The 26,079-nt window shown below is 43.9% G+C and overlaps 1 long non-coding RNA gene across 1 annotated transcript in view; it reads left to right on the forward strand.

Annotated features, from left to right (window-relative positions):
- Positions 1–25,443, forward strand: part of LOC122556543 — a 126,331-nt gene extending 100,888 nt beyond the window's left edge. The window contains exon 4 of the long non-coding RNA XR_006313557.1: positions 25,298–25,443. This is a non-coding gene — a long non-coding RNA (uncharacterized LOC122556543). The remainder of the gene's footprint in view (positions 1–25,297) is intronic.
- The last annotated feature ends 636 nt before the right edge of the window (positions 25,444–26,079 follow it).

Here is a 26,079-nt window from a genome sequence, read left to right on the forward strand (position 1 = left end):
CAAGACCTCACACTTATCTATATTAAACTCCATTTGCCATTTCTCAGCCCACTTTCCCAGCTGATCAAGGTCCTGCTGCAATTTCTGATAACCTTCCTCACTGTCCACATTACCGCCTATTTTAATGTCATCTGTAAACTTACTAACCATGCCTTGTACATTCTCATCCAACTCATTGATATAGATAACAAATAGCAATGGGCCCAGCACCGACCCCTGAGGCACTCCACTAGTCACAGGCCTCCATTCCGACAAGCATCCTTCCACAATTACCCTCTGCTTCCTACCATCAAGCCAACTGTATATCCAAATTTCCAGATGTCCCTGGATTCCATGCGATCTAACCTCCCAGAACAGCCTACCATTTTTCAATTGTCTCATACCACCATACATGCTTCCCAATCCCATTGTATCTCTTCCTGGATCACGATATCATGGTCAGTTCACTCATCTACCCTGCAGCCCAACCTCTCATGCTGCGAGCCCCTCAAACCTGAACCTGGTATATAGTTGCAAAAGCTGAGAGTCCTGCTGTCTGGCTCCACTACCTGCCTCACTCACAGTTACAGTCAGTCCTCTGTCTCTGAGCATTGCCCAAAACAGAGGATCCTATCCACTACCTGCATGAACCTCTGAGCTGGATATTATCTAATCAACCTCTTCAGAGATATATTCTGCACTTCTAGAGCAGGTAGAACTTGGACTTAGGTCTCCTGGCCCAAAGGTAGGGACATTGTCCACTTTGATCTCAATAGTTCTGAATTAGTATTCTGCCAGGAAGTTAGACTCCATACACAAGGATCATGCTGTGTGTAGCCTGACCAGCATATACAATGTGTAAATAAATGTTTAGTGACAACTTGGAGATTTGGCCTATATTTGTATAAAGACACAAAGAACCTGCATTTAAATACATTCCATACAGTGGCAGAGGTGGAGATGCCAGTCTAAGGAAGACAAGTAACAGTGAAATAGTGATGAGACAAGGTCGTGTTGATAATGCTCAGACCCCTCTGAAAGCAGTGACTTGAAGAGTCACCTAAAGAAAGATGAAGAAATTGAAGGTTTACCTGAAACAAGGCAATATCAGGGATGCCATAAAATGGCTACAGAAATTACAGCCCCCTGATCTCTTTGAGGCCCCTCTATGTGGTCCGATCTCCAATGTGAGGTCTTCAGTGGGAGGTGTAGAAGAGGCACATTATCAGAATGTAACTAATGTCATAATACTGTGTGTACTTCACCATTAATTGAGCTTGAAAGTCTCTCAGAAGACAATCATGCATCAGATATAATGTACCTGACTACCAGTTAGTAAATAACTACTATATGGACTGTTTGTCAAGATTGTACCTGTTGTCTGCTGAAGATTTCATGTGGGCATCCTTCCTCATTAAGTATCAGAGACTTATTGTTTTATTGTCCCAGATGTTTCTTAGGGATATTTTTCAAACCTAATCAAGTTGTCTGCATACAACTTAAAATGGATACGTTTGCCCCAATCCTTCAAATTTCAGGCCCTCAAAGAAATATTACATTTCTTTGATTTCAAAACAGGAACCTTGGTTATACGTAGAGACAGTTATTACTGAGGAATTATTCTGTGTGACAGGGGTACAGCAAATCTGATCCTCATTCTTGCACTGACATTTTAAGAGATTTGCGGGGTTTAACTTGCCCATATGCTTCAGCAGTGCGTATATAATTCCATATATTTATTTATGAAGATGCCTTTTTTTTAATTTGGAGACATTGAGTGGTGGTAAATGCACTACCCTCAGTGCAAGAGATCTCACTGGATCACCCACCAAACAGCTTGTTAAACATTAAGAGGCAGACTTTAGCAAAAATGGCACTCTACCATGGTCCTGGTTCTCCATAAACTGCAGGCCAATGAGAGATTGGAACCTTCCAGGATCTAGCAGCGAGAAGGCCAGCCACTTGTCACTTATATTTTCGGGAAATTGGAAATGTTATGCCTCCCCAACCAGCTCAACAGCAACTCACCATGAGTCTTTGAGAAGTACTTTACCAAAGTCCATGTAGACAACATCCACTGCACGATCATTGTCAATCCTCCCTAGTTACTTCCTCATAAAAATTCAATTAATTGAGTCATACCTAATTGGGTGAGTTCACCTCAATGCACAGTAAGGTGTAATGTGTACCTTCCTTTCACAATGGGGAGGTGGCTGTTTGGGGTAATGGTGAGACTGGATTGGTTTGGATTATATTCATGGGAGTGTAGAAGAATAAGGCTGGGATGGTGGGGGTGGCGGTGGGAGTCTTCTAGAAACCTATAAAATTCTAACAGGACTCAATAGAATAACAAGATATTACTGATGACAGGAGGAGTCCAGAACCAGGGAGTGACAGTCTAAGGATACAGATTAGGCCGTTTAGGATTGAGATGGGGAGAAATGTCTTCACACAGAGAATGGGGAGCCTGTGGAATTCTCTACCACAGAAAGTGACTGAGGCCAAAACACTAATGGCTTTCAAAAAAAAAACTGGATATAGATTTTCGGGCTAAACTGATCAAAGGATATGGGAAGAAAACAGGAACAGCGTACCAAATTAGGTGATCAGCCATGATCATAACAGAATGGCACAGCAAGCTCTAAGGGCTGAATGGCCTTCTTGATTCTACACATTATATCTTTCTGTGTATTGAGGTGGACTCACCCAATTAGTTATGACTAAATTAATTGAATTTTTATGAGGAAGTAACAAGGGGGGGATTGACAATGGTCTTGCAGTGGATGTTGTCTACGTGGTTTTTGTAAAGTGTTTCTCAATGTCCCACATGGCAGACCAGATCAGGCCATTGGCTGAGACAGAGGGAACCCAGTAGAGGTGGGGGTCGAGGGCTCCAGTATGACGGACATGAGTTTGTTCATCTTAATGTTAATTTATATCTACCTCTGTAAAATTCAATGTCTACTGACTTTTGTGTCTTGTGTGTGATCCTTTACCCAATAAAACTATATCTACTTTGTACCCAATGCAACTAAGCTTGCAAATCATTCACAAGATTTGACCCTTGGTCTGTTTACTGACTTTTTAATGCAGTTAACTTGGGTCAGTGTTCCTTCTTATCAGCCCGAACATTGCCTTTTTTTCAGTTTAGCCTTACATGTTTTAGATCCATGAGTTTTACATTTAACTGAAGTTGCGGTTGCTATAGATACAATCTTGGGGCTTGAATTACAAGATCCTCCCCCCAGCACCTTAGCTGAAAAGTCAGGGGGGAGGGTCAGTTGACCACCCACAATTCCTATGACCCTGGCTCCCGTTTGTCCACAAAGATTTGTGCAAGTGAGGAGAGAGGCCTACTCTTTTCTGTACATGACATTCAGGAACAGAAGGGGAGCAGGAACAGAACTGCAGGCTGTCCCACCAAACTATGGTCAGGAGAGGTCCAAGAAGAGGGTAGAGTGGGAAGTCATGTCCAAAGCTTTGAGAAGGGGAGGAGGTCTGGATTTATGCCTCTGCTGTGCCCAAGGGACATATAAAGAGCTGTTTCCCATCTCGCATGTGAAAAGTTAGTGGGACTCCCACTGCCGTGGCCACAGTAGGAGGCCATTTATTAGTCACTTTGGCGCACCAATTGGCTCAAGGGTTTGCAGACTGTCTGACACCTCTTCCCCGCTACCACATCCCCTTGTGGGCAGGAAACACATTTGCAGCATTTCCTCTTAACAACACATGGCCCCCATGCTGACACATTGACCTCTACTTCTGGAAAGTGCTGCTTTGCACAGATCTTAGAGTAGCCCTTACTGTCAACCTGCTGGATCTTACACATGCCCTCAAATATCCCAGCAGGACAACAGAGCTTCCACTGCAGGCCATACAGTGGATCTCTACAGAGCAATCCAGACAGCCTCACTCTCCCACTCGATCTCTGTGTTCTTGTATGGCTATTTCCCCAGGGATCTAGTCAAGCATCTATCATTTCCACTTCCACTGACCTCACTAGTAGCTCATGACCAATCTGCCTTTTAAGAAAGTTCCCAAACCTCGTACAACTCTTTCCCCAAATTTTGAAATATGTACCCTCACACTATCGTCCTCAGACTATAAGCCAATGGGAAGACGTATCCTTGTCTCCCGTATCCAAACCTGTCAGGATCCTCTCCAACTTGATCAGATCTGCCCTCAGTCACGGTGGCACAGTGGTTAGCACTGCTGCCTCACAGCGCCAGAGACCTGGGTTCAATTCCCGCCTCAGGTGACTGTCTGTGTATGGTTTGCACATTCTCCCTGTGTCTGCGTGGGTGTGCTCCAGTTTCCTCCCACAGTCCAAAGGTGTGCAGGTTAGGTGAATTGGCCAAGCTAAATTGCCTGTCGTGTTAGGTGAAGGGGTAAATGTAGGGGTATGGGTGGGTTGTGCTTCAGCGGGTCGGTGTGGACTGTGGACTTGTTGGGCCGAAGGGCCTGTTTCCACACTGTAAGTAATCTAATCTAATCAATCTCCTTCACTCTGGGGAGACCACCCCAGCTTCTCTATTGTAAATCTTCATTAAAACTCTTCATCCCTGGATGCATTCTGGTAAATCTCCTCCATATGTGACCATTTACCTCAATTTTCTGTCATTAAAGTGGATTTTTATCCAATTTGACACTGACCCTGTCATGCCACGAGCTTTGATTTTCATTGGGTGATGACCCTGAAGTTATGGTCACAGTCAACCATGTGTGGTATCAAAGACCCCCTGCAAAACTGGAATCAATGGGTATCAGAGGGCAAACTCTCTGCTGGATGGAGTCATACCTGGCGCACAGGAAGATGGTCATGGTTGTTGGAGATCAGTCATCTCAGCTCCAGAACATCTCTGCAGGGGTTCCTGAAACCCCCACTGTTTAAAATGGTTCTTTCATGTGAAGTAGGTGTCACTGATAGGCCAACATTTGTTGTCCATCCCTAACTGCTCTCAATAAGATGCTGGAAGTGTCTTCTTGAACCATCCCATTAATGATCTTCGGTCCATCGTAAGGTCAGAAATGGGCAAGGTCGTTGGCATGTTCATTCACACCTTCAAAGACTGAAGAAGTAGTGTCCATGTACAGCTCGAGTTGGTCATTAAATAACATTTGTGCCACATAAATGTCAGGCTATAACCATCTCCAGTAAGAGAATCTAACCACCAATCTTGACATTCAATGGTTTTACTATCAATGAATCCCTCACCATCAACATCCTGGGGTGACCATTGACCAGAAACTGAACTGAACTTGCCACATAAACATAATGCTACAAGAGCAGGTCAGAGGTTAGGAAATCTGCAAGGAGGAACTCACCTCCTGACACCCCACATCCGGTCCAACATCTACAAGGCACAAGTCAGATTGCAACATGATCTTGACCAGATGGGCCAACAGGCTGAGAAGTGGCAGATGGAGTTTAATTTAGATAAAGGCGAGGTGCTGCATTTTGGGAAAGCAAATCTTAGCAGGACTTATACACTTAATGGTAAGGCCTGAGGGAGGGTTGCTGAACAAAGAGACCTTGGAGTGCAGGTTCATAGCTCCTTGAAAGTAAAGATTTAGATTAGATTAGATTTAGATTAGATTAGATTACAGTGTGGAAACAGGCCCTTCGGCCCAACAAGTCCACACCGACCCGCCGAAGCGAAACCCACCCATACCCCTACATTTACCCCTTACCTAACACTACAGGCAATTTAGTATGGCCAATTCACCTGACCCTGCACATCTTTGGATGGTGGGAGGAAACCGGAGCACCCGGAGGAAACCCATGCAGACACTGGGAGAACGTGCAAACTCCACACAGTCAGTCGCCTGAGGCGGGAATTGAACCCGGGTCTCTGGCGCTGTGAGGCAGCAGTGCTAACCACTGTGCCACCGTGCCGCCCACAGGTAGGTAAGATAGTGAGGAAGGCGGTTGGTGTATTGCATGCAATTCTGGTCTCCTTCCTTTTGAAAGGATGTTGTAAAACTTGAAAGGGTTCTGAAAAGATTTACAAGGATGTTGCCAGGGTTGGCGGATTTGAGCTACAGGGAGAGGCTGAACAGGCTGGGGCTGTTTTCCCTGGATTGCCAAAGGCTGAGGGGTGACCTTCGAGGTTTATAAAATCATGAGGGGCATGGATAGGATAAATAGACAAACTATTTTCCTTGGGGTGCGGGAGTCCAGAACTAGAGGGCATATGTTTAGGGTGAGAGGGGAAAAATATAAAAGGGACTTAAGAGGCAACTTTTTCACTCAGCGGGTGGTACGTATATGGAAATGAGCTGCCAGAGGAAGTGGTGGAGGCTGGTACAATTGCAACATTTAAGAGGCATTTGGATGGGTATATGCATAGGAAGGGTTTGGAGGGATATGGGCCGGGTGATGGCAGGTGGGACTAGATTGGGTTGGGATATCTGGTCGGCATGGACGGGTTGTTTCCGTGCTGTACATCTCTATAACTCTATGACTCTAAGTCAGGAATGTGATGGAATACTCCACACTTGCCTGGATGGGGGCAACTCCAACAACACTCAAGAAGCTTGACACCATCCAGGAAAATAAAAGCAAAATACTCTGGATGCTGGAAAACTGAAACAAACAAAAAAAAATTGGAGTAGGAGCAGGAGTAAACCATTTATCCCATTTAGCCTATCCAGCCATTTACCATAGTCATCTGATCATGCATTTCAATAACTTTTACCCACTGTAACTCCATAAGCCTGTGCACCATTGATGATCAGAAGCCTATCAATCTTTACCTTAAATATACTCAGACTGAACTTCTACCCTGGGTAGAGCTTCCAAAGATTTACCACTTTCTGAGTAAAAAAGATTCTTCTCAACTCAATCCGAAATGACATCCCCCCTTATCTGTAATTTATGCCCTGGTTCTAGACTCCCCAGTCAAGGGGAACACCTATCTGCATCTATCCTGTCCATTCTTTTCAGTACTTGTAGGTTTTAATGATATCGTCTCTCACTCTTTGGAACTCTGGAGAATACAGGCCCAGTTTGCCCAATCTCGCTCCAAAGGACAGTTCCACCATCCCGAGGACAAGCCTGATGGTCTTTCACTGCCCTTTCTCTACGACAATAACATCCTTCCTGAGGTAAGGAGACTTAAACTGCACACAGGACTCTAGGTGCTGTCTAACCAAGCCCCTACATAAATGAAGAAAGACTTCATTGATTTTCTTGCAATAAAAGTGACCATTCTCTTTGCTATCCCAACAGCATGCTGCACCTGCAGGTTAACCTTCAGTGACTTATCAACAAGGGCACTTTGATTATTTACAATTTCCAATCTCAAATTATTTAAGAAATATACTGCATAGCTGTCCTTCTGAACCCAAATGGATATCTTTGACTTTTTGTCACATTATATTCCATCTGCCCTAATGGGATCAGGGAGATAGTGGCATCATGGTTTCTGAACTGGTAATTGAGAACCCTAAGCTCTGGGGACACCGGTTGAAACCTGTTGCAAAAGCTGATGGAATTTACATTTAATTCATAAAGAAATCTGGAATAGAAGGCTTGTCTCAGCGCTGGTGACCAGGCCAACATTCAACAAATGGTATTCAGACCCATCTGATTCACTGATGTCTTGTAGTGAGAGAAATCTGCCATCCTTACCTGGTCTGGCCTACATGTGACTCCAGACCCACAGCAATGTGGTTGTCTCTTAACTACCCTCTGAAATGGCCAAATGAAACACTCAATTTGAGGACAATAAGTACACCTTGCTGGTTAGCATGGATGGCTGCTTTGTCACATAGAGTAACACCAACAGAATGGGTTCAATTCCTGCACTGGCTGAGTTTACCATGAAGGATTCTCACTGCCTGAGGCATGGTGACCCTCAGGTAAACTCACCCACCCGTTGTCTCTCTCAAATGAGGAACAGCCATATGATAACTTTGTTTTATTCACAATATGGTGAATCCAGGAGATAAAGGGTTGATATATTTCCTGATGACCCAACACTGGGTGGCTATCGGAAAGGGGAACCACATGCTGGAGTTACAATGGAAGCCGGTGAGGAATAGGAGGGATTTCTCTGGCTGACACCATGAAAATTCGACCTGACCAATATACAATGGTTGAGCTCTCCACTGAAGAGTGTTTAAAAGGAGAGCACCCTGCAGCACACGGAGATGACAGTTCATGCTGCTGTTAAACCCAGCCTGCTTCACTCATTTTAACATGCTAAACAATAAACTTTATAATGACAACAGAAAAATGACAATCACATGATTGCATAAACTCTTAGTCTGTTTTTCAAATCACTCAAATCTTGGCAGAATTCTTTGTACATCTTGCACATTGAAAGTGTAGATCTCTCAAAGAGTTGTACTGCTGGAGAAGATATCAGAAGGTGGTGCAAATCCTCTCTCTGTGAAAACTAACACAACTTAACATCTGCCATTGCTGGTGTGCTCAGTTCAGCTCTGCTGTCTGATCACAATCACTTTCATGCGCAATTGTATTGGAATTTTCCCTCTTGCCTGGATGGGGACAGCTCCAATATTCAAGAGGGTTGGTACCATCCAGGACAAAGCAGCCCCCACTTGATTGGCACCACATTCACAAAGGCAAAAGTGAAGATTGCAGATGCAGGAAATCAGAGTCTAGATTAGAGTGGTGCTGGAAAAGCACAGCAGGTCAGGCAGCATCCGAGGAGCAGAAAAATCAACATTTCGGGCAAAAGCCCTTCATCAGGAATTCCTTGGATGCTGCCTGACCTGCTGTGCCTTTCCAGCACTACTCTAATCTAGACCACATTCACAAACATCCACTCCCTCCACCACCAATGCTCAGCAGCTCCAATGTGTACCATCTACAAGATGCACTGCAGAAATTCACCAAAGATCCTCAGAAAGCATTTTCCAATCCCATAATCACTTCCATCTAGAAGGACAACAGCAGCAGATACACCTCTGCCAAGTGTCCCTCCAAGCCACTCACCGTCCTGATTTGGAAAGATATCAGCGTTCCTTCAGTGTCAATGGCACAAAATCCAGGAATTCCTTCCCTAAAGACATTGTGAGTCACCCCACAGCATGTGGACTGCAGTGGGTCAAGAAGGCAGCTCGCCCCCACCTTCTCCAGGGGCAACTAGGGACAGGCAATAAATGCTGGACCAGTCAGCAATGCCCAAGTCCCACGTTGCACAAGTGAATTTAGAAACTTCCAATCATTTTCATGTGCTTTCTTTGTTACTTTCAGTAACTGCATGCTAATGTTTTGTGAAGCATGGAACAGAACACCCAAATCCCTTCGCATTTTATAATCCTGGAGTTGTTCTTCAGTAAACTAATGCTCTACGCTTTTTAGAGTCATAGAGACAATTGGAAGGAGGGCTCATTATGTCTGCTTCTGTCAAAAACAACCATTTAACTATCCTAATTGCTATTTCCAGCACTTGGCCCATAGCCTTGTGTGGCTTAACATTGCAAGTGCAGGTCTAAACACTTCTTCAATATGATGAGGATTTCTGCCTCCCCCACACTTACAGACAGTGAGTTTGACATTCCCACAATCTCTGGGTGGAAATGGTGTTCCTCACATCTCCTCGAAACCTTCTGCTCCTTCCCTTAAATCTATGCCCCTGGTGATTGATCCATTCACCAAGGGGATAGGTTTCTTCCTGTCTACCCTATTTATGGCCCTCATAGCTTTACACATCTCAATCAAGTCCCCTCTTAACCTCTTCTGCTCTAAGGAAAACAATCCCAATCTGTCCAATCTCTCTTCTTAACTGAAACTATCCAGTCCAGGCAACATCCTGGTCAATCTCTGCTACACACACACCAGTCCAACAACACCGTGGTCAGTCTCCCTTTGTCCCCTCTCCCTGTGCTACCACACCCTGGTCAGTCTCCCTCTGTCCCCTCTCCCAGTGCTACCACAACCTGGTCAGTCTCCCTCTGTCCCCTCTCCCCGTGCTACCACACCCTGGTCAGTCTCCCTCTGTCCCCTCTCCCTGTGCTATCACACCCTGGTCAGTCTCCCTCTGTCCCCTCCCCCAGTGCTATCACACCCTGGTCAGTTCTCCCTCTGTTCCCTCTCCCAATGCTATCAAACTGCTGCTATGAGACTGGTGTGAGATTTCCAGGTAAGTATGCAAGTATGTGTGATGTTTCTGACCTAGGTCTGCACCCTAAGTTTGGAGGCTTTAGGGAGGATCCCAGTTTATATCAGCCTATTGGAGGTTTAAACCTCCTGGATAATTTCAATGCTTGTGTGTGCAACAGGCCTTCACAGGATCCTGAGACATTCAGCTGACTATCAACCAATCAGCATACAAATCTTTTGTCCTGTAAACTGGTGTGACTAATTGGTTTATGACCCTGTTGCACTTGCCTGATGAGTGGACAATGAATAACTTCAGCAACACGTCTCCATCTTACTACCAGTGGATTCACTACCTTTGAGGTTACTTCTTTTAATATCCGAGGATGTATCCCATCAGGTCCAGGGGAATTATCGGCCTATAGCCTCATTAGTTTCCCAAGAGTATTTTCTTTGCTGATAGCTACTCTATTTAGATTCTGAGAGATATACAGGAAGGAAACTGACCCTTCAGTCGTACTCAACCATGCCGACCAGATATTTGAAAATAATCTAGTCCAATTTGCCAGAATTTGGCCCATATCCCTCCAAACCCTTCCTATTCATATATCCATCTCGATGCTTTTTAAATAGTGTAATTGTACCAGCCTCCACCACTTTCTCTGGCAGCTCATGCCATACATGCACCACCATCTACTTGAAAAAGTTGCTCATGAAGTCCCTTTTAAATCTTTCCCCTCTCACCTTAAACCTATGCCCTCGAGTTCTGGACTTTCCAACTCTGGAGAAAAGACTTTGTCTATTTATCCTATCCATGCCCCTCATGATTTTATAAACCTATATAAGGTCACCCCTCAGCCTCCAAAGCTCCAGGGAAAACAGCCCCAGCCTGTTCAGCCTCTCCCTGTAGCTCAAACCCTCCAACCCTGGCAACATCCTTGTAAATCTTTTCTGAACCCTTTTGAGTATCCCAATATGTTTCCTTCACTAGGGAGACTAGAATTGCACACAATATTCCAAAAGTGGTCTAATCAATGTCCTGTGCGGCCGCCACATGACCTCCCAACTCCTGTACTCAATGTACTGACCAATAAAGTAAATGCCTTCTTCACTATCCTATCTACCTGCGACACCTCTTTCAAGAAACTATGAACCTGCACTCTCATTGTTCAGCAACACTCCCCAGGACCTTACCATTAAGTGTGTAAGTCCTGCCCTGATTTGCCTTTCCAAAATGCAGCACCTGACATTTATCTAAATTAAACTCCATCTGCCACTCCTCTGTCCATCTTATCAAGGTCCCATCTTATCAAGGTAATCTTCTTCACTGGAGGAGAAAGTGAGGACTGCAGATGCTGGAGATCAGAGCTGAAAATGTGTTGCTGGAAAAGCGCAGCAGGTCAGGCAGCATCCAAGGAGCAGGAGATTCGACGTTTCGGGCATAACCTTCTTCACTGTCCACTACACCTCCAATTTTGGTGTCATCTGCAAACTTACCAACCATGCCTCCTGTGTTCACTGCTATCCAAGTCATTTATATACATGATGAAAAGTAATGGATCCAGCACCGATCCCTATGGCACGTTTATTTCCTGTTCTCCTTCTGATCCTTGATTATTTAGTAATTTTGGAATGCTATTATTGTCTTCCACTGTGAAAACTGATGTAAAATACGTATTCAACTCCTCCACCATTCCCTGGTTCCCCATTATTATTTTCCCAACCTCATTCTCTAAGGGCCAATGTTCACTTTGGCTTCTCTTTTCCATTTTATGTATGCAAAGAAGCTCTTGCTGTCTATCTTGATATTGCTTACAATTTACAATTTAACCTCAAAGTTCCCTCTTCATTAATTTTTGGGTCATCTTTTGCTAGTTTTTCTAACTTTCCCAATCTTCTAGCTTCCCATGAATCTTTGCCACATTGATTTTGTTTAATTTCAATTCGGCGCTATCGTTAACTTTCCTGCTTAACCATGGTTGGCTTATCTCCATCTTAGAATCCTTCTTTCTCACTGGGATATGTCTTTGCCAGAAGACATGAACTATTATTTTTAAAAGTCTACTAATTGTTCCTCTACCATCTTTGCCGCTAAACTCCTTTCCCAGCCCATCCCAGCCAGCTCTGCCCTTTGTAATTACTCTGATTTAAGTTCAGCACAGCTCTTTCAGATCCAAGGTCTTCCCTCTCAAACTGAATTTGAAATTCTACCATGTTATGGTCACTGTTTCCTTGGGGATCTTTTATTCTGATATTGTTTATTAAACTGGCTTCAGTACATATCAAATCCAAAATTGCCTGATCCCTCTTTGAATCCACATTCCCTTGTCTGTTGAAGGGTCACTGGATTCGAAACATTAAATCTGTTTTCTCACTCGACAGATGCTACACAAACTACTGAGTCAGATTTTCACCATTGAAACTTCTTTGTATTGTACTGTTTTAGGAAGTTGTCCCAAATACAGTCTACGAATTTTTCTTCATGATTTCCCCTGCCACTCTGACTATCACAGTCTACCTAACAATGAAAGTCACCCATGATTAATGCACTGCTTTTGTTACATGCCCTCACTAGCTCCTGATTTATTCTCTCTCCCACACTAAAGCTCCTGTTATGGGGCTGATAGACTATTCCGAGCAGTGTTTCTGTTCCCTTTTTATTTCTTTCCTCCACCCAGATGGATCCTACATGTTCCAATTCAAAAGCATTTCTTCCCATCATACTAATTCCATCCTGTACTAACAGTGCTACACCGTCACCCTTTTGAAAAGTCATGTATCATTGAAGATTTATCTTCTTGTAACCATGTCTCTATAATAGCTGCAGGATCATGCCCATTAACCTGTATTTGTGTGGTTAACTGTCTGAAGGTTCACTCAAGTGGTTAGGGTCTGGAATGTACTGACTGTGAGTATGGGGTGGGGGGGGGGGGGGGGGGGGGTGCAAGTTCACTCAAGAATTTCAAAGGACAATAATGAAAGGAAATAGTGCAGGGTCACAGGGACAAGCCAGGATAATTGCATTAAAGTGAGATGGTCATTTGGAGAGTCTCACACCAAGGTGTGAATGGCCTCATTCTGCAGCGTGAGAATTCTGTGATAGTAAATGCCCAAATACAGATGGAACAAAGACACTGACAGATGGGAGAAAGTGAAAACAAAAAGTGAGTCACAGGCAGAGGATGCTTGAAATAAAGCTGATTAAAAAAGAAGCATTAATTTGGGTTTTAAATGCCGAGTGTGTTGCTTTGACTCATTAGTAAGTGTCTCTCCTGGGTTATTTTAATAAAATCAGATCGGAGGTAGCTGCTGCTGCTGCTGCTTTGTGCTGTCTGAGTACATTGTTACTGCTGCGAGTTCCTGTCTTTCTGCAGGTCTTTAAAAGCACTGAACTATGTTTTCACACACATACTGATAATCAGGAGCCAGTACTGAAATACTGGCACATACCTTTCAATTGATGCCGTGGAACCTCTGTCTGTATTTTGAATCCAGTTGAATGAGTATCATTGTGTCAGAACCCAGCAGAGACCGTGATTGTTCTGTGTGGATTCCCTCAAACACAAAGTGGTCTTGTGTGGGTGAGAATATCAACCTTTCAGGTCTAACTAGAAGAGTCTTAGAACATAGAACATGGAACAGTACAACGCAGAAGAGGCCCTTCGGCCCTCGATGTTGCGCCGACCTGTGAACTATTCTCAGCTCGCCCCCCCTACACGATCCCATCATCATCCATGTGTTTATCTAAGGATTGTTTAAATCTCCCTAATGTGGCTGAGTTGACTACATTGGCAGGCAGGGCATTCCACACCCATACCACTCTCTGCGTAAAAAACCTGCCTCTGACATCTGTCTTAAATCTATCACCCCTCAATTTGTAGCTATGCCCCCTCGTACAAGCTGACATCATCATCCTAGGAAAAAGATTCTTACTGTCTATCCTATCTAATCCTCTGATCATCTTGTATGTCTCTATCAAATCCCCTCTTAGCCTTCTTCTTGCCAATGAGAACAGACCCAAGTCTCTCAGCCTTTCCTCATTAGACCTTCCCTCCAGACCAGGCAACATCCTGGTAAATCTCCACTGCACCTTTTCCAATGCTTCCACATCCTTCCCGAAATATGGGGACCAGAACTGTACACAATATTCCAAGTGTGGCTGCACTAGCGTTGTGTATAGTTGCAGCATGATATTGCGGCTCTGGAACTCAATCCCTCGACGAATGAAACCTAACGCACCGTATGCCTTCCTAACAGCACCATCCACCTGGGTGGCAACTTTCAGGGATCTATGTACATGGACTCCAAGATCCCTCTGCACACCCATACTACCAAGAATCTTTCCGTTGACCCAGTACTCTGTCTTCCTGTTATTCTTCCCAAAGTGCATTGTCTCACATTTAGCTGCATTGAATTCCATTTGGCACCTCTCTGCCCAATTCTGCTTTTTATCCAAGTCTCCCTGCAAACTGTAACATTCTTCCAAACTGTCCACTACCCCACCAACTTTAGTGTCGTCTGCAAATTTACTAATCCATCCACCTGTGCCTGCATCTAAGTCATTTATAAAAATGACAAATAGCAGTGGTCCCAAAATAGATCCTTGTGGCACACCACTAGTAACCGAACTCCAGGCTGAATATTTTCCATCAACCACCACTCGCTGCCTTCTTTCAGAAAGCCAGTTTCTCATCCAAACTGCTAAATCACCCTCAATTCCATGCCTCTACAATTTGTCCAATAGCCTACCATGTGGAACCTTATCAAAGGCTTTACTGAAGTCCATGTACACCACGTCAACTGCCCTACCCTCATCTACATGGTTGGTCACCTTCTCAAAAAACTCAATGAGGTTTGTGAGACATGTCCTGCCCTTGACAATACCATGTTGATGATCTGAAATCAAATTGTTGCTTGTCAGATGATTATAAATCTTATCTCTTATAATCCTTTCCAAAACCTTTCCTACAACAAAAGTAAAGCTCACTGGTCTATAATTACCTGGATCATCTCTACTGCCCTTCTTGAACAAGGGCACAACATTTCTAATCCTCCAGTCCTCTGTAATGAGCCTATAGACAATGACGACTCAAATATCAAAGCCAAGGGCTCTGCTATCTCTTCCCTTGCTTCTCAGAGAATCCTCGGATAAATCCCATCCGGCCCAGGGGACTTTCACTCCTTCCAGAATTGATAACACCTGTCCGTAACTAACCATGATCCTTTCTAGTCGAATATCTCGTACCTCATTCTTCTCCTCAACAATATTGTCCTTCTCCTGAGTGAAAACCGATGAGAAATGTTTGTTTAGCACCTCTCCAATCTCCACAGGGTCCACACTCAACTTCCCACTTCTGTCTTTGATTGGCTCTATTCCTACCCTAATCATCCTTTTATTCCGTCCCTCCATCAAAGGGTCCGAAGTGGGATGTTTGCCGATGATTGCACAATGTTCAGTACCATTTGGGCACCTTAAATACTGAAGCAGACTGTGTTCAAATGCAACAAGATCTGGACAATATCCAGGCTTGATCTGGCAAGTGGCAAATAACATTCATGCCAGACACTTGCCAGGCAATGACCATCACCAATAAGAGATAATCTAACCACTGTCCTTTGACATTCAATGGTATTACTATCAGTAAATCCTCCACTAACAAAAGCCTGGGGTTACCATTGATCAGAAACTGATCTGGACTAGCCGTATAAACACAGTGGTTACAAAAGCAGATCAGAAACTTGGTATACTGTGGCGAGTCACTCACCTCCTGGCTCCCCAGAGCCTCACTACAATCTACCAAGCAGAAGTCCAGAGGGTGATATAATACTCTCCAAAGCATGTCCATGCGTGAATTTTTTAAAAACCTAGCAAACCCCAATTGTCTTCCTCATGGTACATATCTCTATTGTTACTGGACCAGTCTTCTCTTTGTTCGCCATCCAATGTTTTATTACGGTATTTGCCTCTCAGACTTCGATTGCATTTTGCTTAAGACAAGCCATTGATTACCTGTCATTATTGCCCCTTGAGAGGGTGGGGGTGAGCTGCCTTCCTGACCCGCTGCAGTCCATGTGCTGTAGGGTGACCCACAATGCCCTGAGGGAGAGAATTCCAGGATTCTGACCCAGCGACACTGAAGGAACGGTGATATATTTCCAAGTCAGGATGGTGAGTGGCTTGGGGGGGAACTTGCAGGGGATGGTGTTCCCATGTACCTGCTGCTCTTGTCCTTCTACATGGAAATAGTTTGAAAAGTGCTGTCTGAAGAGTTTTGGTGAATTTCTGCAGTGCATCTTGTAGATAGCATACACTGCTGCTACTGAGCGTCGGTGGGGGAGGGAGGGGATGTTTGTGGATGTGGTGCCAATCAAATGGGCTACTTTGTCCTGGATGGTGTCAAGCTTCTTGAGTGTTGTTGGAGCTGCCCCCATCCAGGGCAAGTGGGGAGTATTCCATCACACTCCTGACTTGTGTCCTGTAGATGGTGGACAGGCTTTGGGGAGTCAGGAGGTGAGTTACCAATTGCAACTCATCTGTTCAGCATTGCCTCATATTGTACATTCAACTCATATGGCATTCTGTATCAAGCTCCACTTCAGGGACCTCTTGTGGCTCAGTAGTAGTGCCTCTATCCCTAGAAAGGGAGGTCAAAGTTCAAGTTCCCACCTGGATCAAAGATGAATAGCAACATCTCTGAACAGGTTGATTAGAAAACTTGGTTAAATGAAAAATGAATTCTTGATAAATAATACATTCTATTAGCTTTCTTAATTACTTACTGTACCTACAGACTAACCTTTCATGATTCATGCACAAGGGCACCTTGGAGCTTTCCAATCCTTCACCATTTAGAATTGTAAGCTTCTATTTATACTTCCTGCCAAGATGGATAATTTCACATTTGCCATAACATTGACTGATCACCTAAGCTATCTATGTCTTTCCGTATAAAGGCAAATGCTGGAAATCTGAATCAAACAATGCTAGAGAAATGCTATGGGTCTAGCATCATCTGTGGAGAGAAAGATTTTTTGAGTCCAGCGACCCTATGTCAGAACTATTCAGACCAGAGTTCAGTGTGCAACCCTGTGGCAGTTTGCTAAGTGTGGGAGTTTAAGAGTTAATCTTTTGCCTTATCATCTTGGATTAAATACTGTTAGTTCTTTGATGACATCAACTGTTTAATAGGGTTTAATTCTAAAGTGTAGACACTAAAGTGTCTCTTTTAGGACTCAACAGAATAAAAACAATCTCTCCAAATGGGTAGGATTGTTGGAGCTTGAATTATTAATTGGAGCCAACAGTTAATCTAGAATAAACCAGTTCCTGAAACAGCTGAGGCAGAGACTATTAAATAAAAGGCTTCTGTCCAACCAGCAGTGAGTGGAACCAGCAGGGAGCGTGGTGTGCTCCTGCTGTCTCTCTTTCCTAACCCTGTTCCCAAAGCTGTACCAAACCAAGGACCAAGAGCTCGGAAGGTTATTAATCAGAGAGTCCTAAATTACAGAACATGCCCATCAGGTCTTCTTCAGATGATGAGAAACTAAGGTGAATTGTTTAAAGAAAATACACATCTACAAGTTATGGGCTGTGTAAACTCTACCCAACTTTTAAATTTGTTTATGAAATGAGTTAGCTCAGTTGGCTTGACAGCTGGTTTGTGATGAAGAGTTATGCTGATCGTGATTTGGAGGTGTTGGTGTTGGACTGGGTTGGACAAAGTTAAAAATCACACACACCAGGTTATAGTCCAACAGGTTTATTTGGAAGCACTAGCTTTTGGAGCACTGCTCCTTCATCACATGATTTTGGAATAAAAGATTGTAGGACACTGGATTTATAGCAAAAGTTTACAGTGTGTTGTAAATGAAATGAGATATTGAAAAAGATCTAGATTGTTTGTCAAGTCTCTCATCTTTTAGAATGGGCATGTTGATTTCAGTTCTTTCGTATGTAAATCCCAGAACGTTCTTAAAGTAACATGCTCAAGTGAACTTTAACAATAGGTTGCTTGTCAGTCCAGATAATGCATTGAAGGTGTGAGGTGCCCTGTGTGAGGCTGTCTGTGCCTCAATGTTCAGACTGATTCAAATCTAAAAACGGGTTGGTAGAATCTGATGTGGATTCCTGCAGTTTTTGAGCAAAATCAAATGTAATTCTGAAAGTATTAATTCACCCCACAAACTTATATATGTACGTACATGTAGGTGTATGTGTGCAGGTTGGGGGGAGGGGCAGGGGTTATGACTGCCTGTGGTATGTGTGAGACTGTATGCGTGAGCGTACAGAGAGAGTCTGCGTGAGTCTATGGTGCGTGTGTGTGCGAGCGAGGGTCTGTGTGAGTATATGGCGTCTGCATGTAATGTAGTGCAGGGCACAGACAGCCTCACACAGGGCACCTCACACCTTCAATGCATTATCTGGGCTGACATGGCACCTATTGTTAAAGTTCACTTGAGCATGTTACTTTAAGAACGTTCTGGGATTTACATACGAAAGAACTGAAATCAACATGCCCATTCTAAAAGATGAGAGACTTGACAAACAATCTAGATCTTTTTCAATATCTCATTTCATTTACAACACACTGTAAACTTTTGCTATAAATCCAGTGTCCTACAATCTTTTATTCCAAAATCATGTGATGAAGGAGCAGTGCTCCAAAAGCTAGTGCTTCCAAATAAACCTGTTGGACTATAACCTGGTGTGTGTGATTTTTAACTTTGTCCAACCCAGTCCAACACCAACACCTCCAAATCACGATCAGCATAACTCTTCATCACAAACCAGCTGTCAAGCCAACTGAGCTAACTCATTTCATAAACAAATTTAAAAGTTGGGTAGAGTTTACACAGCCCATAACTTGTAGATGTGTATTTTCTTTAAACAATTCACCTTAGTTTCTCATCATCTGAAGAAGACCTGATGGGCATGTTCTGTAATTTAGGACTCTCTGATTAATAACCTTCCGAGCTCTTGGTCCTTGGTTTGGTACAGCTTTGGGAACAGGGTTAGGAAAGAGAGACAGCAGGAGCACACCACGCTCCCTGCTGGTTCCACTCACTGCTGGTTGGACAGAAGCCTTTTATTTAATAGTCTCTGCCTCAGCTGTTTCAGGAACTGGTTTATTCTAGATTAACTGTTGGCTCCAATTAATAATTCAAGCTCCAACAATCCTACCCATTTGGAGAGATTGTTTTTATTCTGTTGAGTCCTAAAAGAGACACTTTAGTGTCTACACTTTAGAATTAAACCCTATTAAACAGTTGATGTCATCAAAGAACTAACAGTATTTAATCCGAGATGATAAGGCAAAAGATTAACTCTTAAACTCCCACACTTAGCAAACTGCCACAGGGTTGCACACTGAACTCTGGTCTGAATAGTTCTGACATAGGGTCGCTGGACTCAAAAAATCTTTCTCTCCACAGATGATGCTAGACCCATAGCATTTCTCTAGCATTGTTTGATTCAGATTTCCAGCATTTGCCTTTATACGGAAAGACATAGATAGCTTAGGTGATCAGTCAATGTTATGGCAAATGTGAAATTATCCATCTTGGCAGGAAGTATAAATAGAAGCTTACAATTCTAAATGGTGAAGGATTGGAAAGCTCCAAGGTGCCCTTGTGCATGAATCATGAAAGGTTAGTCTGTAGGTACAGTAAGTAATTAAGAAAGCTAATAGAATGTATTATTTATCAAGAATTCATTTTTCATTTAACCAAGTTTTCTAATCAACCTGTTCAGAGATGTTGCTATTCATCTTTGATCCAGGTGGGAACTTGAACTTTGACCTCCCTTTCTAGGGATAGAGGCACTACTACTGAGCCACAAGAGGTCCCTGAAGTGGAGCTTGATACAGAATGCCATATGAGTTGAATGTACAATATGAGACAATGCTGAACAGATGAGTTGCAATTGGTAACTCACCTCCTGACTCCCCAAAGCCTGTCCACCATCTACAGGACACAAGTCAGGAGTGTGATGGAATACTCCCCACTTGCCCTGGATGGGGGCAGCTCCAACAACACTCAAGAAGCTTGACACCATCCAGGACAAAGTAGCCCATTTGATTGGCACCACATCCACAAACATCCCCTCCCTCCCCCACCGACGCTCAGTAGCAGCAGTGTATGCTATCTACAAGATGCACTGCAGAAATTCACCAAAACTCTTCAGACAGCACTTTTCAAACTACTTCCATGTAGAAGGACAAGAGCAGCAGGTACATGGGAACACCATCCCCTGCAAGTTCCCCCCCAAGCCACTCACCATCCTGACTTGGAAATATATCACCGTTCCTTCAGTGTCACTGGGTCAGAATCCTGGAATTCCCTCCCTCAGGGCATTGTGGGTCACCCTACAGCACATGGACTGCAGCGGGTCAGGAAGGCAGCTCACCCCCACCCTCTCAAGGGGCAATAATGACAGGTAATCAATGGCTTGTCTTAAGCAAAATGCAATCGAAGTCTGAGAGGCAAATACCGTAATAAAACATTGGATGGCGAACAAAGAGAAGACTGGTCCAGTAACAATAGAGATATGTACCATGAGGAAGACAATTGGGGTTTGCTAGGTTTTTAAAAAATTCACGCATGGACATGCTTTGGAGAGTATTATATCACCCTCTGGACTTCTGCTTGGTAGATTGTAGTGAGGCTCTGGGGAGCCAGGAGGTGAGTGACTCGCCACAGTATACCAAGTTTCTGATCTGCTTTTGTAACCACTGTGTTTATACGGCTAGTCCAGATCAGTTTCTGATCAATGGTAACCCCAGGCTTTTGTTAGTGGAGGATTTACTGATAGTAATACCATTGAATGTCAAAGGACAGTGGTTAGATTATCTCTTATTGGTGATGGTCATTGCCTGGCAAGTGTCTGGCATGAATGTTATTTGCCACTTGCCAGATCAAGCCTGGATATTGTCCAGATCTTGTTGCATTTGAACACAGTCTGCTTCAGTATTTAAGGTGCCCAAATGGTACTGAACATTGTGCAATCATCGGCAAACATCCCACTTCGGACCCTTTGATGGAGGGACGGTCATGGCTGAAGCAGCTGAAGGTGGTTGGGCTCAGAACACTATCTTAGAATCTCCTGTAGAGATGTCCTGGAGCTGAGATGACTGACCTCCAACAACCACAACCATTTCCTGTTTGCCAGGTATGACTCCAACCAGCAGAGAGTTTGCCCCAATACCCATTGATACCAGTTTTGTTAGGGATCCTTACTGTCACACTAGGTCAAGTGCTGTTCCTCACCCCAGTACTCTGGAATTCAGCTCTCTGGTCCATATTTGAACCCAAAGCTGTAATGAGGTCAGGAGCTGAGTGGCCCTGGCAGAACGCAAACTGGGCGTCACTGAGCAGGTTATTGCTGAGCAGGTGCTGCTTGATAGCTCTGTCACTGACACCTTCCAGTACTTTAGAACATAGAAGATAGAATAGAGAAAAGTACAGCATTGAACAGGCCCTTTGGGCCACGATGTTGTGCCGAGGATTATTCCTAATCTAAAATAAAATAACCTAACCTACGCAGCCCTCAATTCACTGCTGTCCATGTGCATGTCCAGGAGCCGCTTAAATTCCCTAATTACTCTGCTTCCACCACCACCGCTGACAACGCATTCCATGCGTTCACAAAAACATTCACAACTTTGCTGATGATTGAGAATATACTAATGGGGCAGTAATTAGCCGGGTTGGATTTGTCCTGCTTTTCGTATACAGAACAAACATAGAACATAGAGCAGTACAGCATAGTACAGGCCCTTCAGCCCTCAATGTTGTGCCGGCCTTTTATCCTATTCTAAAATCAGACTAACCTACATACCCTTCATTGTACTAACTTCCGCATGCCTATCTAAGTCGCTTAAATGTCCCTAATGTATCCGACTCTACTACCACTACTGGCAGTGCATCTCATGCACCCACCATTGAGTAAAGAACCTACGTCTGACATCTCCCTTGAACCTTCCTCCAGTTACCTTTAAATTATGCCCCCTTGTGATAAACAATTCCACCATGGGAAAAAGTCTCTGGCTGTCCACTCTCTCTATGCCTCTCATCGTCTTGTACGCCTCTATCAAGTCACCCCTCATCCTCCTTCGCTGCAATGGGAAAAGCAAACCTTTCTTCATAAGGCATGCCCTCCTGTCCAGGCAGCATCCTAGTAAATCTCCTCAGCACCCTCTCTAAAGCTTTCCTCTAATGAGGAACTGGACACAATATGAGAAAGTATCAGCTAGTGTACTTTGGGCTCTCCACACTATCCACAACTCCACCAACCTTTGTGTCATCAGCAAACTTACTAACGCACCTGTCCACTTCCTCATCCAAGTCATTTGTAAAAATCACAAAGAGCAGAGATCCCAGACAGCCAGATTTCCCTGTATCCCATGCCTCCTTACTTTCTGAATGAGCCTACTATGGGGAACCTTATCAATCAGCTTGCTAAAATCCATGTACATGAGCAATTTTTCACATTATAAATGAAACAAAATCTAAGAAAAAGCAGACAAAGTGGGTTTATGTCAGAGATTAGGTTGGTAACACAAATGAGAACCATGATAAATTTGGAAATGTCATAGAGAGGAAATGAAGATGGTAGAGTCTAAGAGAGAACATGAGAAGAGACTGGCAGCTCATATAAAATATAATAATAAAGAATCCAGTGACACAGTGAATTTTACTGGGATTGGGGAGATCATCTTCCTTCTTTATAAAAGGCTGTCCCACATCAGTATGATAGCTAGGGGCAGGGGGTGGGAGGCCTGAACAAAGCAATTTGGGGAGCTTGGTTGCTCAGGAACTGGATGTCTTAGCCCTGAGAGTAGCTGGTCATTCCAATTGGAGAAGCTATTGTGGTCGTCAACTGGAAATAAGAGGGAGTAGAGACAGGGGAGATGCTGGATACCAGGCTGGGGTTTTTAACTGGCATGGGGTCAGTGTTCTAGAGGGCTGAGGGGGTTTGTATTTGAGACAGTGTGCAGTGCAAACACCATGACCTGCACTTTTCCCTCACAGCCTTCTGCCAGGTTTTGTCCTCCTGGTGAGTAGAAGGCCAGGGTTTGAGAGCAGCTGTCGAAGGCACCCGGGTGAGTTACTGAAATGCATCCTGGAGGTGGCACACAAATGCAGCATCACAGGCCTTCCCCTGGCCCAAGGACACAGGGGCAGGAGGACCAGCTCAGACCAGTTTACCACCAGCTCCAGGATCTCAATAGCAACAATTAGCAGCTAACCAAATGTTGGTCATTCAGGGAAATATAGAAACATAGAGGATAGAAACATTCAGCCGTTCCATCCTGCCCCACCATTCAATACGATCATGGCTGATCATCCAACTCAGTCACATGTTCCTACTTTCTCCTCTTTGATCCTTTTAGCCCTGGGTATGATTTTTCTGGACAGTGACTGCTGTGTTGTTTCTGAGAGCCATAAACTCATATAGCATGGAAAAAAACCCTTCAGTCCAACTCATCTATGCTGACCAGGTTTATTAAACTGAGCTAGAAGTTGGAATTGCATTGTGAATGGGCTCATGGTGCCTTGGTCCTGTCAGTTTGTGTAATGAGTGAGGATGTGAGAAATGAGAGTCCAATTCTGTGGATCCCACACCCTCTCACACAGACAGCGGTGCTTTTATTCAGAGGACAAAATCAGTGAGTTGTTGCAGGAATACAGCTCTCTGCAGACAATAAATAAAAAGCAAGCACATAGTTTTTCTGAAGAAATCTTTAAAGAAAAAACAGATGTTATTGAGTGAAGGTATGGAATGGTATGAATTGTTGCTTGAATTCAGTTGGAATGTTAGGCCAGAGGCCCATGCTGGGTTATACCCTGGCTTTAATCTAATTTCCTTGAGCTGTTTCTGTGCACATTACTGCTCCAGAGAGAAAAAAAGCCATGCTGGGGATGCTTTGTGCGGCTTCTCTGGAACCTCTCCAGCTCTGTGCAGAATTTGGGGCTGTCCCGGACTCTGTTAGAACACATACAAAATATTCATCCCAACTCTGTCATAGTAACAGGCAGGGTGGGGGCCCATGGAAGTAAATCGCAGTCAGAACTCATGTCTTAAGGAGAGGAAATTGAGAGAAGTTTGATTAATTTATAATGCAACTGGGAGGATTGTTAAATGTATCACAGTGAGTGAGCTCAGAGAGCTGCAGACCCGGATGAGAATGGAGACAGAGAGAGAGAGAGAGAAAACCGTCTACGTTACAATGTGTGCTCACACCAGTGAGGAGACAGACAAGATTTACAACATGAGGGCACCAGGCTGGACTAGGAAGAGTGAGAAGAACAGGAATGAAAGACAAAGAGATAGAAATTATATAGACTGGGTTTTTTTGCATAGAGGAGATTGAGAGGGGACGTGATTGAGATGGATAAAATTATGAAAGGCATAGACATGGGAGAGAGGAAGAAACTTTTCCCCCTGATGATCAGGGGCATCAATTTAAAATAAGGGGCAAGAAGGTTAGAGATGTGAGGAAAACCCTTTTCACTTAGATGGCGGTAGGAATCTAGAACTCAATGCCTATAAGGGTGGGAGAGGCAGAAACCCTCATTACATTAAAGAAATATTTCGATGTACACTTGTGATGCCAAGTTTACAGGGCTATGTGCAGGTGCTGGAAAATGGATCAGAATATTTAGGTATTTGTTTCTGACTGGCGCAGACATGATGGGCCGAAGGGTCTTTTTCTGTGCTGTAGATTTCTCTTTCTCCAACCTTCGGGACCAACAGGGACATGCTTCAGCACAGCCACAACCTCCCTGTCCACCTCCATCACCATGAACACAAGAGTCACTGAGAACATAGAGGTGGCACCTTGGTATTTTCAAATTAAATTTCACTCAGAAATATTTCCTGAGACCAGTTTCACCTTGTTTGTGAGTACATCATTGTTATTGGTTAGAATCACACAATCATTACAGCACACAAAGAAGTCATTCAGCCCATCGTACCTGCACCAGCGTTTCCAAGGAGCATCATTCATTTGTGCCAATCTCCTGTTACTTCCCCAAAGCTTTCCACATTATTTCCATCCAAATAGCTGCTCGATAGTTAGGATTATCACAGTCTGAGAACTAGCTAAAGTGCGTACCTCATGGTTAGGGGAGTGTACAGTATTTTTGGGCTGTCGAGTGTTGGACTCTCACTCTGTGGGACATAGTGGAACTTGCCACAGGAGCTGCTTCTCCTTTCAATCCCTTGCTTTCTGTTTACATTTTCAGTGGATGTGGCAATATTACTTGCCTGCACCTAACGACCCCCTGAACTGTGTGCCTTGCTTGGTCGTTTCAGAGGACGATTAAGAGTCAGTCACATGTAGACCATGATTTGATGATGCCGGTGTTGGACTGGGATGGACAAAGTTAAACTCCACAACCACCTGATGAAGGAACAGCGCTCCGAAAGCTAGTACTTCCAATTAAACCTGTTGAACTATAATGTGGTTTTGTGTGATTTTTAGCAAAAGTTTATAGCAAAAGTTTAGTGTGATGTAACTGAAATGATATATTGAAAAAACCTGGATTGTTTGTTAAGTCTCTCATCTTTTAGAATGGGCATGTTGATTTCAGTTCTTTCTTATGTAAATCCCAGAACGTTCTTAAAGTTACATTCTCAAGTGAACTTTAACAATAGGTGCCATGTCAGCTTAGATAATGTATTGAAGGTGTGAGGTGCTCTGTGTGAGGCTGTCTGTGCCTCAATGTTCAGACTGATTCTAATCTAAAAGGGATTTACAGAATCTTACATGGATTCATGCAGTTTTTGAGCAAAGTACAAATTCACCTCACAAACGTATGTGTGTGTGTGCTTGTGGGTGTGTGCGGGGGTGGGCGGGTATGAGTGTCTGTGAGAGAGTGTGTGTATGTGAGTGTAAAGGGGTATAAATCTGTGAGAGGGTGTGAGTGTGGGAGTGTATGTGTGAGCATATGAGAGAGGGTGTGTGTGTGTGTGTGTGTGTGTAGTGCAATGGGGTCACCTGTAGTGTGACATGAACCCAACATCC

Source organism: Chiloscyllium plagiosum, chromosome 2 (genome assembly GCF_004010195.1).
Source record: "Chiloscyllium plagiosum isolate BGI_BamShark_2017 chromosome 2, ASM401019v2, whole genome shotgun sequence".
Classification (NCBI taxonomy): Eukaryota; Metazoa; Chordata; class Chondrichthyes; order Orectolobiformes; family Hemiscylliidae; genus Chiloscyllium; species Chiloscyllium plagiosum.